At 45.4% G+C, this 16492-nt stretch overlaps 1 protein-coding gene across 2 annotated transcripts in view; it reads right to left on the bottom strand.

Annotated features, from left to right (window-relative positions):
- The window catches only part of LOC138299234 (zinc finger protein 850-like), a 37762-nt gene extending 24842 nt beyond the window's left edge, over positions 1 to 12920 (bottom strand). Inside the window, exons 1-2 of one of the 2 annotated variants that reach the window (XM_069237360.1) lie at positions 12747 to 12920; positions 10970 to 11045 (exon numbers count right to left, since the gene is read on the bottom strand). The gene's annotated coding sequence lies outside the window, so the exon portion shown is untranslated. Of the gene's footprint in view, positions 1 to 795; positions 1065 to 10969; positions 11046 to 12746 lie in introns of those variants that run through there. The other variant, XM_069237361.1, reaches the window with a different exon arrangement.
- Between the last annotated feature and the right edge of the window lie 3572 nt (positions 12921 to 16492).

The following is a 16492-nucleotide window of genomic DNA, read 5'->3' on the forward strand; positions in this document are numbered from 1 at the left end:
CTGCTTAATTGGTTGCACAGTGTGCATTTTAAATATCTTATGGGTTAAGGCACCTGCTGCCGAAATTTTTGTGTGCCAGCTAAATCTCAGATTATAATAATAAATAAATGATAATAATGGTAAAATAACTCTGGAGGTTAATGTATTCGCTGGAGATATCCGTTTTTTGTCTACTGTATTTTGAATCTAAGTACCACAGAGGGTGAATATGTCTCCTGCAATGCAGTACTGTATCACACAAATTACAGATTTTAATGTAAATGGATGAGTAGCTTACTGCTTAGAACAAAGAATGCCTATTGCTACTTGCAGTTCATGTACTGTAACCGTTCTAATAGAGCAACGTGAGCTATGAAGGACATGTGGCTCCCACACCTTGTAACCCTTACTGTCTTATGCAAGACATCCTACATACACATTGATTTACACACATACGATTTATTGTCAATATATAATGTGTACGTGTGATGCAAAGCGCTCCGACACCATGCATTGGGATGAGTACCGCTATAGCCCTATCAAACAAATACAACAAAATGGTGGTATTTTAATTGTTATTTGGGTAAACACTGGGAGAGACCAACAAATCTGACATCTTTCAGTGCATGTATATCTCTTGTATGCAGGGACTGAACAAAGCCAAAAGCATGCATGCCTCTTAAGTAGCTGTGAAGTGATAACCAGTGTGCTTTTTTTAATGCAGCTGGGTGAGATCCTCAGGTAGCTCCCAGCCGGAGATTCCAACAAAAGAAAGCCTGACGGACCCCTTAATTTCAGCCTTTGTTATGGACCCACCTTGAATCTGATAAACCCCCTCTCCGCCGCATGTTGCTGCTCGGTAGATGGCAGAACACGTGCAGGCGCTGTTGGATGTGTCCCGGTGTCTGAACACTACACCGGGACTAGTAGCATCTTTCTGTGGGACCCAACCTCTTGGCGGGTAGACGCCGTGTGCCCCGCCCCCTGGACAGGCCTCACCTCCTCGGCGGCGCCCTGGACAGGCCTCTCCCGGTGCTGCGGCCACTTCTCACAGGAGCTCTCGGTGAAGGATTCTCATTGAGTCTCGCGCTGAGCCTCGGTGCGCTATGCACAGGCTCCGAAGAGAGACACTGCTCCCCTGGACCTGCCCAGAGGCGCTGGATGCAGCACACACCGGATATTAAGAATTACACACGAGACACTAATTAATCACACAGAATAAGAAAAAGGCCAGAAATGTCCTCATCCATTTTGCATAGTACAGCCGGAGTACCTGGTGCCCCCTCATCTATCCGTCTGTCAAAAAAGTGACCATTAAGTGTCTTCACTTGGAAGAGCAGCGCCCCCCCCCGTATTTCTGACTTCGGTGATGACGATTGCACCCCACTGTAACCCATTACTAATGTCTGTACCTCTAGGGTTATTATACTGTATATTTTATCTCGTCTACATAATTTGTGATAATAAATGTTTAATACGAGGCCCCTTGTCTCTGTTAGGCCTCGTTCACTCTTTATAAACGCCCTAAAATAGAAACAAATACAATTCTTCACTGGGGAGACTACTGCTGGCCCTCCCTGTGAATCCTTGAAGCACGATAGGAGGGGCCCCTCATTTTCTTCTTCTTGAGGGAGAGGGAGGGGGCCAGTGTAAGGGCAAACAGGGCAGGTCTGGCCTTTAATTCCACCAGACATTTCCTTAGGTGGGTCGTAGCCCATGGAGGTCTAGGCTGTCTCTGGTTTCTGTCTCCTTCCCCAGCCCCTGGAGGGTAACTGCAGCAGGTTGGGGAGGGGGGGGGTCAAGAGAGGGAGGGTGGAGGGAGAGAGAGAGAGAGAGAGAGAGAGAGACAAAGAGGGAGAAGGGGAGATAGGCAGGGAGGGGAGATGGGGAGGGAGACAGGATGGATGGATAGACAGAGAAGGCGGAGAGAGGAGAGAAGAGAAGGGAGATGGATGGACAGAAAGAGAAGGAGGAGAGGGGAAGAGGTAGAGAGGAAAGAGAGAAGGGAGAGAGAGATGGAAAGAGAGGGCGGGAGCGTTGAGAGAGAGGGATGGGGAGGAAGGTGAAGAGAAAGTGATGAGGGAGGGAGGAGAAAAGGGGAGAGTGATGGGTGGGTGAAAATACAGAAAGAGAGAGGGGAATGTAGAGAGAAAGCAATGAAGGAGGGAGGAGGCAAGGGCAGTGAGAGGTGGATGGACAGAGACTGCACGAGGAGGTGAAGCCAGCGGGTTGGTTCAAACATTTTTGCCTGGTCTGCTTTGGTTTCTCAATCCACCTTGGTAGTAAGGGCCACGTAGAGGCACCAGAGAGTTGGTACCACAGAGGCCTATATTACTGGGGCTGGGCCGATTCACTCTGCTCCACTCAGTTCTATGTCTTGTGCTTATAAACCCCCTCCATCCTTCCCCACACCAACCCACCTAAAACACTCATGAAGGAGAAGAGTAAGGAAAAAGAAAACACAAAAAAAGAAAATTCTAGAGAAAGATAATGCATGCGAGACACTCCATGACAACATCTCTTCTATCCGTCACTACAGGCTTCTAATCTTATGATACAACCGGTGCTTTTAAGTTCTGTTGTTTTGTTGCTATCTCTAGTCTCTAGAAATCATAAATGAATGGTCGTCTGACATTTCTTGCCCTCGTATTAGTTTTTGCTTCTTGCTAAGATGCTAGGGGGATATCATGTCCCTACAGGAAGGCCAAAGGGGTTTATATTGACCCTGTGGCAATTTGGTCTGGCTCTTTCTTCCAAACACCAGTTGAGTGCAGTGACATTTCCTGAGCTTGGCTGCCTTATTTGTGGGAGAAGATGTGTCCAAAGGACTTGAGCTCTTCTTTTTCTTGTTCGCGCATGTCTCGATTCAGAGTCAATCCAACGTCTTCATGCTCCAGGGCTCACCTTTTCTGTCAGGACACTCAGAGACTGTGGGTTTAGGTGCCTCAGCAATGGGATCTAGCTATCTATCAACCATCTGACCCATTCCCAGAACCCCAGAGCCCACAGCCTGTGTTGTCATTATCTGGCCGACCACGAGTGGCATTTCCACCCAGAGCTGTGAAGAATATCTTTGCCCTGTGGAATACCCCTCAGGTTAAACTATTTACCACTTTTGATAAGGGCCATTGTCTACAAGTGTGTGCTTTCCAGTTTCCAGCACGGGAACTCCTGGAGATACATTTTGGTTTAGGGAGACTGTTGCACCTGTCAGCCATAGGGTGGTCTTCCCCTCAACTTTTTTGCCTTCCTGTTCCATGTTTTTGCTGATCTAATTTTTGGCGGCGTTAAGACTCTGTGCATTTTGCCACTGCTAACCAGTGCTAAAGTGTGTGTGCTCAGACCGTAAAACATGGTAACTTTGGCTTCTCCACAATTGCCATATTTAAAATTCTTGTAATCACTAGTAAAGTGGCACTACATGTGTCCAGGGCGTGTAAATTAAATGCTTCTTGTGGGCCTGCAGTACTGATTGTGCCACTCACTTAAGTTGCCAGTGGTGTAACAAAATTTGAGAGCGGCGCCCTGCAAAGTACCTGGAGGGGCCCTCCTCACCCTGGACCCAGTCAGTTTGTGCACAGTGTAGTGTTCTGAGGGGGCCCTATGGAGCTCGGGGGCGCCCGCACCACAGGGCTTTTGTTACACCATAGTAAGTAGCCCTTTAAAACATGCCTCAGGCCTGCCATTGTAGCCTGTGTGTGCTACCTGTCCCAGGTGACACTGGGGCAAAGAGGAGGCGCTCCCATCACCAGCACATCTGTGTTCTTGCTGGCGGTGCTGTATAGTGCTTGAACTTACCCTGATGCGCGGGACCCACTATTTGGGAGCAGTTTATGGGACTACCTGTCCAGGTAGAACTGGGGCGAGGAGGAGGACCTCCTATCACCAGAACACCTGTGTTCTTGCCAGTGGTGTTCTATAGGGCGAGAACTTACCCCATTGCTCAGGACGCACTATTTGGGAGCAGTTTCTGGGACTACCTCTGCAGGTAGCACTGGGGCAAGAAGACGGACCCTCCCATCACCAGCACACCTGTGTTCTTGCCAGTGTTGTTATGTAGCGCATGAACTTAACCCATTGCGCAGAACACACACAGACAAAGACTCACAACCAAGTTGCAGAGACAGACCTTTAGCGGTTATTTGACTGATTACAATCTGGGCTACACTGCCTTGTTAAACTCACATAAGGATTAGTGCTGTGGGGGTGGGGATCATAAATACCATTGAGCTGGTAAACACTTAAGCTAATGCTTTAGGCGTGTCTTATGCATTAATTCTTTTTTCTTCATCGGTATAAGGCTCTAGATGAATAGGTACTATATCTCCATTGTGGAGCAGTCCCCCAACCCGAGGGTTTTTGGATGGTAAATACTTGTATTGGTTAAGCACAACCCAATTTATTCTGCTTGGTTCATGGTGTATAACAACTTTTTATTGGTTATTGTGGACAGTATTGTAAAAACTGGGCAATTTTAAAAATTACATATTGTGTCTTCCCACACACCACTATTCAGCATCAGTTGACCATCTTTCTGCTTAGATCAACCAGTTGTATAAATGCCTAAAATAATTGCAGGTGACTTCAACACACACGTAAAAGCAGGGGTCCCTCTGTCAACTATGTTGGACGAGGCAAAGGTGTTTCAGTTGGCAAATTCTGCTGATGTGGATGCCCCCCATAAATAGTGTAAGGTTGATAAACAAATTGCTGATCTGCTGACATCATATGGGCTTAGACCAACGAATGGCTGCACTCCTCCTGACTATCCCCCGAACAACTTTCAAATTAGGCCTGTACAAAAGTAACATTGATTTATATTTTTTTGGATGATATGGAGATGGTCCCTAGGATGGACACTGACCACGATGTGCTTAGTGCCCAACTGCAAGCCAGGCTTTTTATAAACTCATGCCAGCCGTGCAATGCTAATCTACATATTGGTAAAACAACTAACAACAGAAGAAACGTCAAATGTCCCACAACTGCAGAGAACACTGATATTGTCTAAATTGTATCATCTATTTGTGGAAATATTGAGCCCATATGAGCTGAAAGATAAGAAGCTGACTGATTTTGTAGGCACCCATTGCGAATTGATGAACCAATTGAAACACTATTTTACTAGGGAGGTTTGAACAGGTCACGCACAGCGGAGTAACCCTAAATGGAACACAGGCGAATGTAGATCACCCTAAACAGCTCTTCTCGGAGCAGTGAATAATGGGGAACAATGTGAAATTCTTGAGGCTAGAAGAGGCTATCAGGCTATGATTAAGTGTAAATGTCGTTGGGAGGAGGCACAGTGGGATGAGCTCACAGAATCTCTATCTAATTGGAATATCGAAGGCTGCTGGTTCTGGTTTCCTTACCACCTTCTCCTCTATATTTGGCTTAATAACTCAGCCATACATTTAATATTTTCAAGTATTTTCGGGGGATTTCCAATTACTTTGGCCTTAATAGGTGGCATCTTGCTGTTACGGTTTTTCATTCAGGAGGGCAGATGGTGCTTCCACCGGAGCAACTGTGTTGTGAACGCATGAGCACCACTCCTGGAAAAATGGAGTGTAACTGGTTTCTGTCATTCAGACCAGTTTTGGATTGTGTGCAGCCCATTTTTCGGTGCCTCTGGTGCCTTTTTGAATGAGCACTGACAGTTTGCCTTTCTACGCGGCGCTTACTTTCATTGGATGCTGATCTATTGATGTTCTTGCTGAGGGCTCATTACCAGACATGTGCGTTGAGGGTGCATTTGCTACGGGAAGCCATTTATGAGCTGCCCTTCGTGGATCATGCAGCTCTTATCTTCACATCAGGCACAATAGGGAATGCTGTGCCTCAGCTGGAGCTCAGGCTATGAAACATGAGAGCTCTTTGGTTGTCCTTATGACCATTTTGGTCACATTCCCACCTGCCAAAGTGGAACATTTCCTTGCTTCAATTGTCCCGGCTGTAATAGGAGATTTTCAAAGAGACAGTAGTTTTTAAATTGTTTTTTTTCTGCGCCACTTCTCAGCCTCTAAATTCTCCCTTTCTGATATCTTTGATGTGCTTTCGTATGTTTTAATTTGTCATTATTTACAATTTATGTATATATGTTTTAAAGGCTTGCATCTTAGTTGCTGTATTTTAGATTCTAGGCTGCTTTACCGCTTCTGAACTGACAAGGGGAAGCTGGTGTATAGCCATTTTATTAATCTCTCTGATCCTGTTATTTTAGCAACTAGGCCTGCTTTCGGTGCCCTTTAGCCTAGTTACATTTTATTCTGCTTCATTTTTAGGTTGAGTGTTAGCATTCAACCTGGTGTATACTTAAGTATACTTATACTGTGGATTAAAGTAATTTTATTTTTCGGTTGCTGTGTCCTTTAAAAATTCTTGCTCGCTAGTGGTCAGTTCTGTCTTTTTCTCCCTGCTTTTTATGTTTCAGAGCAGTGACCTACTACTGTATTGTTCCACTTTGGTTTCTTTATGTGGTGCTGTGACAGACTATTTTTGACATTTCTTCGGTGCTCCCCTTTCACTGTGGGCATTTTAGGTTGGTAGCTGCCTGCGTTTTATTGCAGCATTCCGTTCCTCCCACCTCCTCCCATGTCCCTGACATTTGTTTTGGCTTTATTCCAGTGCTATCCTACCATCAAAACCGTCTCCTAGGGGTCCCCAGAGTTCCTCAATCCAAAAACCGTCTCCTAGGGGTCCCCAGAGTTCCTTGACCCATGGGAAGAGACATAGCACAACAACCCCAGTGTTACAACTGCGCAGAATTGGGGCCACATAGCCCAGTGCTGTCCTCATAGAGCCCAAAGTCCCGAACCCATGGAAGTAAGACTAGCGAGAGGGAGAGTATGCTGTATGGCTGGGAAAAACTCCCAGTATAGTCTTGAAATGAAAGTAAAGAATCGACCGGCTAAGGGTCCTGATCGACTCAGGGTGTTTGACACTCGGTGATTAAGGTTGAGATGGGATCCCCTCATCAGTGGAAGGAGAAAAGCCACCCAGCTATCACTTGTGTGCACGGAGAAACTAGAATATACCCAATAGCTTAGGTTGAGATTGAATGGAGGGGATATAAAGAACCACTCACTGTAGGAGGTATTCCCCATTAGATAGAAGATCTAATTCTTGAAACAGATTACACTGGCTTCTTCCTTCTGTTGGAAAAGGCAGTCAAAACAGAGGATACTCGGAGGTGTCTATTGGAGGCCGCATTTTATAGGAAGTGTATAGAGGGCGGTAAGGAGGAGAAGAAAATGAGCCGTAAGCACAGAAGGTAAAATAAGAAGAAATAATGCCTTGCCAATTCACCCCATGTACTTTCCTTCTCTCCCACCGTAGATACTAGAGAGAACTACCTGGGAAGTTTTCGAGGATTTCAGAGAGAAGATCCATTGCTTCAAAACACATGGGTTCAGGTCGTCCCCAAGGTCCCAGAGAAGGTAGGAATATACTTTACGGTCAAGCGAGGGTTGCTTTATAGAAATGTAAAGAGCCATGCGAAGACAACTATCCAGTTGTTAGTACCAGGTCCTTATCGATTACAAGTTCTACAATTAGCTCACAGCTAACCAGGAGGGGGACATTATGGCCGAGAAAAGACGGAAAGTTATCTCCTCGGCCGTTTCTATTAGCCGGGTGTCTATTCTGATATATGAAAAGTTTGTGCTTCTTGCTGTCGGTGTCAGGTTACTATCTCTCACCAATTACCCAAAGGCCCATTATAACCTTTACCTATCATTGACATACCCTTTTCCTGGGTGGTTATGGACATGGTAGGTCCATTACTAACTTCCTCCTGCAGTTACCAATATATTTTGGTACTCATCGACTATTTGACAAGATACCCTGAAGCTATCCCCCTAAAAAGTATGACTACCTGAATAGTGGCTCCGGCGATGACAGACTTTTTCTCCAGAGTCGGGTTCCCTAAAGAACTTTAGACAGATCAAGGCACCCCGTTCATGTCAAAACTCATGACCAAAATATGTGACGAGTTAGGCATCAAACAATTAAAAGCATCTGTTTACCATTCTAATAGGCCTCAAGAAAACAACAGAAGGCCTACTCTGGTCAACACACGACTTAGAAGACAAACGTGCAGAAGTGTATATTATAAGAGAGATGTACAGCCCTCGATTTGGACGTGATGGTCAAGTGGGGATGCAGGGACAGAAAAGAGAATGAAGAGAGAGGCCAGGTGCAGGGTAAAAGCAGTCGCAGCCCGACCTCGCATACCTCAGATAATCTAGAAGGTCACTTATACATGAGAGTTTGAGTTACTTCCTGACAAAATGTGCTAATGGGGAAGCGTACATCATGGCATTCCTACAAGTGAAATACAGGGCATCTGCGTGCTTCAAGGCTGGCATGAAAAGGGAGACAGATTGTAAAACTTTAAAGTCTGTTAGACGAGTAGGGAGGACATATTGATGGAGTTCAAAGGGTAGGATCAAATGGCATTGTGTATGTTAGGAGATAGATGTGTATTACAACTTTAAAGCTGTATTTTTGGAACAAGTAGTCAGATGGTTACTGAAGAATTATTGACTTTGTTAATTGTAAGTACTACGGATGAGGTGGAACCTCGTCATCAACTAAAACTATAAAAGCCACTGTTTGTAAGAACTGAGTTGAGCATGGTTTCAGTTACAGAACTGTGCTGTACTCCCGGCTGTATTTTCCTTACTTATAAATATACTCAATTATTACCAGAATTGGGTCACTTCTTTATTTATGATGAAACTCGACTACACCATCCCCAGACAGACGGCCTCGTAGAGAGATATAACCGAACGATTAAGTTCCTCTTGAAGAAACTATCTCTGGCACAGGCCGGGCCCGGGATAAAAAAACTTCCCCTGGTCCTATATGCAATCCGTATGCATATACAGTCCTCTACCGGTCATAGTCCCTTCGAACTAGTCTTTGGGTGACAGCCTAGAACTCTATTAGAAATGGCAGCGTAATGGTGGGAAGAAGAGGAGGATGAGGGTACGGATCTCCTTGAATATACACAGACCCTTTAAGAAAACCTACATTTCTTATGGGCAGAGGTAAGGAATCAGATGGAGAAGAGAAACAAGAACAATATTATGACTGGGCCAGTAAACTACGGGAATTCCCACTCTGTAGCAAATTGCACATACTCCTCCCCTCTTAAAAAAATAAACTACTTGCTAAATGGCAGGGACCCTATTCGGTAATAGGAAAAGTGTCCCCTGTGACTTTCAAAGGTTCGGTACCTCATGCCAGAAAAAAGGGGCAAATATACCAAATTAATTTACTAAAGAAATGGAAAGAGACCAAGGCCAGCCCCCTTGTGTCATTTATCACCACCAGCCAATGCCTGGACATACATTTTCCTCCACTAACACCGGAAGGGAAAGATGTTCTGCCTAATATAAATAATAACCTCACTGAAAAACAAAGAAAACAAATCTTAGAGTTGATATATCACAATTGTGATGTCTCTTCACCAAACCCAGGTTGTAAGTTACTCACTCAACACCAAATCCAGACTGAACCAGGAAAATTAATTCATGGGACTCACACCTAGGACACTTGGACTTAGTTCTTGGCACACTCAAGGAACGGGCCTAACTGCAAACCCCAGTAAATGTCAAATAGCTCGGGAGGAGATACAATATCTGGGATATAATATAACCCAAGGCACTTTAAGACCACAAGTGGACAAAGTAACAGCCATTCAGGAACTCCACTCCTCATCCACAAAACATCAGATTCAATCTTTTTTAGGCCTAATTGGGTATTACCGGAGGGTCATCCCAAACTTTGCTGATAAAGCAGCACCTCTAACCGACCTGCTACAGAAACAAAAATCCAACAAGGTAACAGAACTATCACCTCAACAACAAGAAAGCTTCAACAATCTTAAAAACATCCTCTGGGACAACCCTATCCTGAGATATCCTGACTTTTCTAAACCGTTTGTCTTACAAACCGATACTTCCAATCAAGGATTGGGTGCAGTCCTATCACAACCTGATAGTCAGAAGCATCTTCACCCAGTATTATACATAAGTCATAAGCTGTTACCAAGAGAGCTACATTATCCAATCATAGAGAAGGAATGCTTGTGTATAAAGTGGTCGGTTGAAGCCCTCCAATACTAATTGCCGGAATGAACCTTCACTTTACTCACTGCTCATGCACATCTGAAGGTTTCCATGTTATAAAGACACAAATCACAGAATTCTCTGTTGGTTTATAGCTCTACAACCCTTTTCCTTCCAGACACTTCATATTCCAGGCAAGGACCAAGTAACGGCAGACTACCTATCTCGTTCGCCCCAATCCTCATGGCCAGAATGACCATGCTGGGAGGGGGAGTTCTGTCACAGAGTTGCTGTGATGATCCAGATACTGGACCAGGCCCCAGGACGAACAAGAAACACCTGTTGGTGTACCGGAAGCAATGAATAATTCCAGGTAACTCCCAGCCTAAAGGTGGAGCAAGCCTAACAGGAGGGGTATGCTGGGCAACGTGGGAGCAGAATGGAAGGCACAAGAGAAGACGCGTGATCCGTGGGAGTCGGCGGAGAGATGTGGGATCCGGGGAAGTCGGAAGCCAGCGGAGAGAAGACGCAAGACCCGTTGAGGTCAGGAGCCGTCATCAAGAATACACGGGACCCGAGGACACTGGGAGCAGGGACAAGGAAGGTGCTGGACCTGAGCGACGGACACAGGAGGAGCAACGGATCGCAGGAGGCGACGGAGTTTACCCAAGGGCCATCCATGTCCCAGGAAGGTCGTGGCGTCACAAGGTACGGTATTTCTTTATGACCAGGGCCACAAAAGGGGGGGAGAGGGGGGGAGGAAGTTTTGGGTAGGACTGACCAGCACAAGGGTTAAACAGGCACGGGGATTCACTTCTACACACTGTATAAGCACTTATTGGCAACCTCCCCTTCACCTACCCGCACAAGCACTTTCTTCAATCCTCCCCCAATACCATAACCCATGCACTTACCTGACCTTGGATCCTCACGATATTTCTTTAAGGTTGACGGGATGGGTGGAGCGAGAGACCGGAGGTGTCTTCACACCTAGAAGAAAGCGAACAGGGAAGAACATTAGAGGCCTTGAGAAGAAAACTCAGTTAAAGACTATATACCGAGGATACCAAGAGAAAATAGCAGATCAATACGTGTATTCTTGCCAAAAAAATAACAACTATAAACATAACAAACCTGAATTCTAGTTTTTTCAGGAGGTTACCCTCCACACCCCTGGACAGGCCTTAGCCCTTATTTACTCCCCTGCACAGGCCCAGAGAGGACTCACCTCCTCTGCACCCCCTCTGCCCCCTGGACAGTACTATCTTCCTCTGCACACCCTGGACATGCCTCACCTCTTCTGCACCTCATGGACAGGCCTCACCTCCTCTGCACACCCGTAGACAGGCATCACCTCCTCTGCACCCCCTTGAATGGCCTCATCTCGTATGTACCCCTTGAACAGGCCTCACCTCCTCTGCACACCTAGCACGGGACTGTACTCATCTCATTCGCACACCACACCCCTGGACAGGCCTCAGCGCCTCTGTATTTCATGGACAGTGCTTAGCTCATCTGCACCCCCTGGACATGCCTTGCCCCCTCTGCACTCCGGAAAGGACAGGCCTCATCTCCTCTGGAACCCTATGGAAAGCACCCCCCCCACACACACCCTCTAACTAAGGGGGAACTAACCAAGTTAGGCAGTATGCAAGTGACATAAGGACGCATGACATCATAATGCGTGACACTGCACGTGGCATCAAAGGAAGTGGCATTATAAACCATGACCTCACAGGAAGTGGCATCACAAGAAGTGACATCAGATCTTAAGACCTCACACATATGTTTATTAGGTCTACGATGGGTACATTTGAGTGCATTACATTATTTAACAAATTAGATTATGTGTTGGGCTGTGCCAAAAAAGTGGCAACCCTTTCAGAAGAGCTGGGCCTCAACTTAAACATATATTTTTTTGTCAATCCCTGTCACAAAGAAATTAGTAACAAAGAGAAAAGTGGTAGTAAATGACAGATTTTCAGGCAAATGGGAGACTGGCATACTGCTTTTTAACACAAAGCCTTGCTCCTGCAGTTCATATACTGTAACCCTTCTAATATAGTAAAGTGAGCTGTGAAGGACATGTGGCTCCCACACCCTGTAACCCTTACTGTCTTATGCAAGACATCCTACATACACATTGATCTACACACATATGATTTACTGTCAATATAAAAGGTGTACGTGTGATGTAAAGCGCTCCGACACCCTGCATTGGGATGAGTACCGCTATCGCGCTATCAAAGAAATAAAACAAAATAGTGGCATTTAAATTATTTGAGTAAATACTGGGACAGACCAACAAATCTTTCAGTGCATGCATATCTTTTGTACGCAGGGACTGAACAGAGCCCAAAGCATGCCTTTTAAGTAGCTGTGCAGTGATAACTCGTGAGCCTTTTTAATGCAGCTGGGTGAGAGGCTTCGGTAGCTCTCAGCCGGATACTCCAACAAAAGGAGGCCTGATGATGGCCTTAACCTCGCCCTTTGTTATGGGTCCTGCTGGAATGTGATAAGTCCCCTCCCCGCCTACACTTTGCTGCTCAGAAGAAAGCAGACAACGCGCAGGCGCTGCTGGATGTGTCCCGGTGTCTGAAAATTACACCGGGACGACAAGTAGCTTATTTCTGTGGAACCCCATTTCTTGGAGAAGTGGATCGTGTGCCCCGCCCCCTGGACAGGCCTCACCTCCTCGGCGGCGCCCTGGACAGGCCTCTCCCGGTGCTGCGGCCACTTCTCACAGGAGCTCTCGGTGAAGGATCCTCATCGAGAACAAAGGAGCTGAGAGTTCATTACATTGCATACAGCGCCTCTGACTCGCGCTGAGCCTCGGTGCGCTATGCACAATCTCCGAAGAGAGACACTGCTCCCCTGGACCTGCCCGGAGGCGACAGATGCAGTTTACACTAGATTAAGCATTACACACGAGGCACTAATTAATCACACAGAATAAGGAAGAGGTCAGAGATGAGCTCGTCTGTTGTGCATCTTTCAGTCCGAGTACCTGGTCCCCTTTATACTGCTGCCCCCTCATTTACCGTCTCCAAAAATGTGACCATTAACCTAGGAAGTGTCTTCACTTGGAAGAGACCCCCGCACCCCCGTATTTCTGACATCTGGTGACGATTGTGCTTTATGCAGCTGTACCCCACTGTACCTCATTATTATTACTAATATATGTACCTCTACGTTTATTATACTGTATGTTTTATCTCTCCTACATAATTGGTGATTATAAATGTTTAAAATGAGGCGCCCTGACTCCCCCAGGCCTCGCCTTTAGTACAAACGCCCTAAAATAAAACCAAATAAAATCCTTCCCTGGTGCTGCTTCTGCCTGTGAACCCTTGCAGGGAGTGTAGCAAGCAGGGCCGGGCTGTCCTTTTATTCCACCGGACATGTCCCCTGGGGGGTCGGGGCCCCTGGAGGCCGAGGATCGCTGTCTCTGAGAGAGCGTAGTTTAAATATTACATACACTAAAAGTAAAAATTTTATATCGATGCTTAATGATGCTGCATAGAAAACAACAATAATTAGTGTTCTGCTTAAACACGCATCTAAAATACTACATAATGTGTGTGGTCACGAATATATATATACGTGAACTAACAATGATGAGTAAAACTGTTAATGCTATGATTTGTATTAACATTTACGATATTGCGTTCGTATTAAAAATCTCATAGGTCTTAAGTTAGTGTGAGTTATAGATTTAGCTGTCTAGTTCTCATGTTAAAGCATTTTCTCTGTTTTCCAGTGTGCTGACTCGCAAAAGGCCATGACCCTGCAAATGTTCTTTTCTTCCAACTTGGTAGATTCATGTATCTTTTGTGATTCTGTTCCCATCCGCATGCTTGCTGCTTTGGTATAAGTTTTATATAAGAAGTTGAAACAAATATAGATTAATGTAATGTACAAGGACGTTTAACCATGGACAAAGGAAACTCATGACCCGAGAAGACATGCCAAAAGATGAAGTAAATTCCGGATGTGCCACCTCCGAAGACGTCAATTGCGAAGACCAATCAAAGTGTTATGAATTATCGTGGGGTGACAATTAGAATTACCTAATGTTTAATTTGATAGGCTAAAGATAGTGGAGTATAGTAAATGTCCAATAGAATTTTGGGGGAAGGTATTGCAAAAAAGGGATAAAAACCCATGTCACAGAAAGGTCGTTAGAATGAGGTAGGGAATGCTGTTGGTTCCATCCAGAAACTCTGTCACTCTATTTGGTGACTTTGAGACTTAATAAATCATCCTCACCCATCGACTGTCCCTTTACGCTTCTCCTCCTTATGAGGGAAGTGTCCCCTGTCCTTTAGACAAAGATTAGACTGATGGTGATTCGACTGATGTCCTGAAGACGAAGGCTGATCCTGTATGCTGACCTAATTATTGGAGGGTAATTATGACAATGCAATTTGTAATTTGTCTGTTTGCTTTTCCTTTCTAGGTACCAACTGCTCATTTTTTAGGGACCATAGCTAGATGTTTTCCAAATTGATGTTCTAAATTGTTTTGCATGAAGGCCAACATGCTAATGCTAATTAGTGGTTAGGACAGGTGGTCACTCTGACTGACGCAAATAGACAAAGACTGATGTTACGCTATGCTGAACTGAGACTTACGTGATATTCATTGTATTCTGATCTATGTTTACGCTGTGCTATGTCCTTATGTTTGTGATTCTTACATTAATTAAATCTTATCACAGTGGCCATATTGTGACTGCTCTTATGCTTCTTGGTTTTGAGATTGACACTTCTGCTAGTAGATTGTAATCAATAGGGAATAAAATTCATGAAATTCTATCAGAAGGTGTGGTTATTCATGGCTGAAAGGTCATGGTTGAGTCGACAATTTGATTAATGTCTCTAACCAAAATAAAGTGCATTGTGGTGGTGAATATTGATGACATTATTGATATATTGCTTGACATATTGATCAGTTATCTCTTCCTACGGTATCTCACAAGATTCATTGGCCTAAAACGAGTCCTAATGTGTATAAATTAACATAAAGGGACGCGTTAGCAGTTCTGGTAGCAAAGGATGGTTTAAACCCTTGGGGGCCTTAGGATGGAGAATCATTATTTTTATTTGTTCTTTCTGTGATAATGCAAGTTGGAGGTATAATGGGTTTCTAAGTTCACCATGACTTTCCCGGGATCTCGAAGCCTGCCTAAGTGAGTTGGGGATGTTCTCGGCACCATAGAGTGTGGTTTAGGGTTTCTTGCGCTTGCTTAGCTTATGCCTTTTTGCAGGTGATTGTGAAATTTGTGTGTATCAAGGCCAAATAAATGTTGTTTTAGTAGGAGTGGGCGTACTCCGCATTATGAGAGTAGGGAAGTCTGCGTACTTCACATGAGTGTGGCGCTTGGTGCTCAAAATTATCCACGTGGTTGGTTGTATTGTACGGACCCGTTGTGGTTTAAGACTCCGGAGTATGTTGACAAGTGTAGGAAGCACTTGGGTTTATGTTGTAATCTGTGCAGTTTAATAGGTCAATCGGCCGTGGTTGACAAGTCAAGTTTGAGTCTAAACAAATGTGTGAAACCTTCGATAGAGATTTGGCAAGTTCTAAAGTGCACTGGGATGAGCCATTGACAAGTCGAAAGTAGAATTTGCGGGTCGAATTCTGCTTGCGTATGCGGGAACTGACAAGGAGAAAGTAGCGGCCGAGGCTTCAAGTGAAATCTCTGTAAAGTTCTAAAGCGAATGTGTTACCCTTCCTGTAGTAAACCGACAGATTTGTGTTGTCATATAAGGTGCTCGCAATAAATTTGCATTAGTTTGTGTGGGTTCAGTGAGGAGCGGACGAGCCGCAAGACTTTGTCAGCTGCAGTGTGTGTGAGTGTGACGTTAGCGGTGCCACGCTGAGATAGGTCAGTTGTCGAGAGGGGTCGCGCACGGATTGGCTGCCGTCCGTGAAAGGCAATAGGTTGAGAAAAGGTGGGTGAAGAGTATCCTGGGAACTAAGGCCCGTATTTATACTCCGTTTGCGCCGAATTAGCGTCGTTTTTTTCGACGCAAATTCGGCGCAAAACTAACGCCATATTTATACTTTGGCGTTAGACGCGTCTAGCGCCAAAGTATGGGCAAATAGCGTCATTTTTTTGCGTGAACGCCTTCCTTGCGTTAATGAGATGCAAGGAAGGCGTTCCCGTCTAAAAAAATGACGGTGACGCAAATGCGTCGTATTTATACTCCCGGGCAAAAATCACGCCCGGGAGGTGGCGGGTCAAAAAACCCCGCATTTGCGCCACTATTTAACGCCTGGGTCAGGGTAGGCGTTAAGGGGCCTGTGGGCTCAAAATGAGCCCACAGGTGCCCTCCCCTGCCCCCAGGGACCCCCCCTGCCACCCCTGCCCACCCCAGGAGGACACCCAAGGATGGAGGGACCCAACCCAGGGACATTCAGGTAAGTTCAGG

This window comes from Pleurodeles waltl, chromosome 6 (genome assembly GCF_031143425.1).
Source record: "Pleurodeles waltl isolate 20211129_DDA chromosome 6, aPleWal1.hap1.20221129, whole genome shotgun sequence".
Classification (NCBI taxonomy): Eukaryota; Metazoa; Chordata; class Amphibia; order Caudata; family Salamandridae; genus Pleurodeles; species Pleurodeles waltl.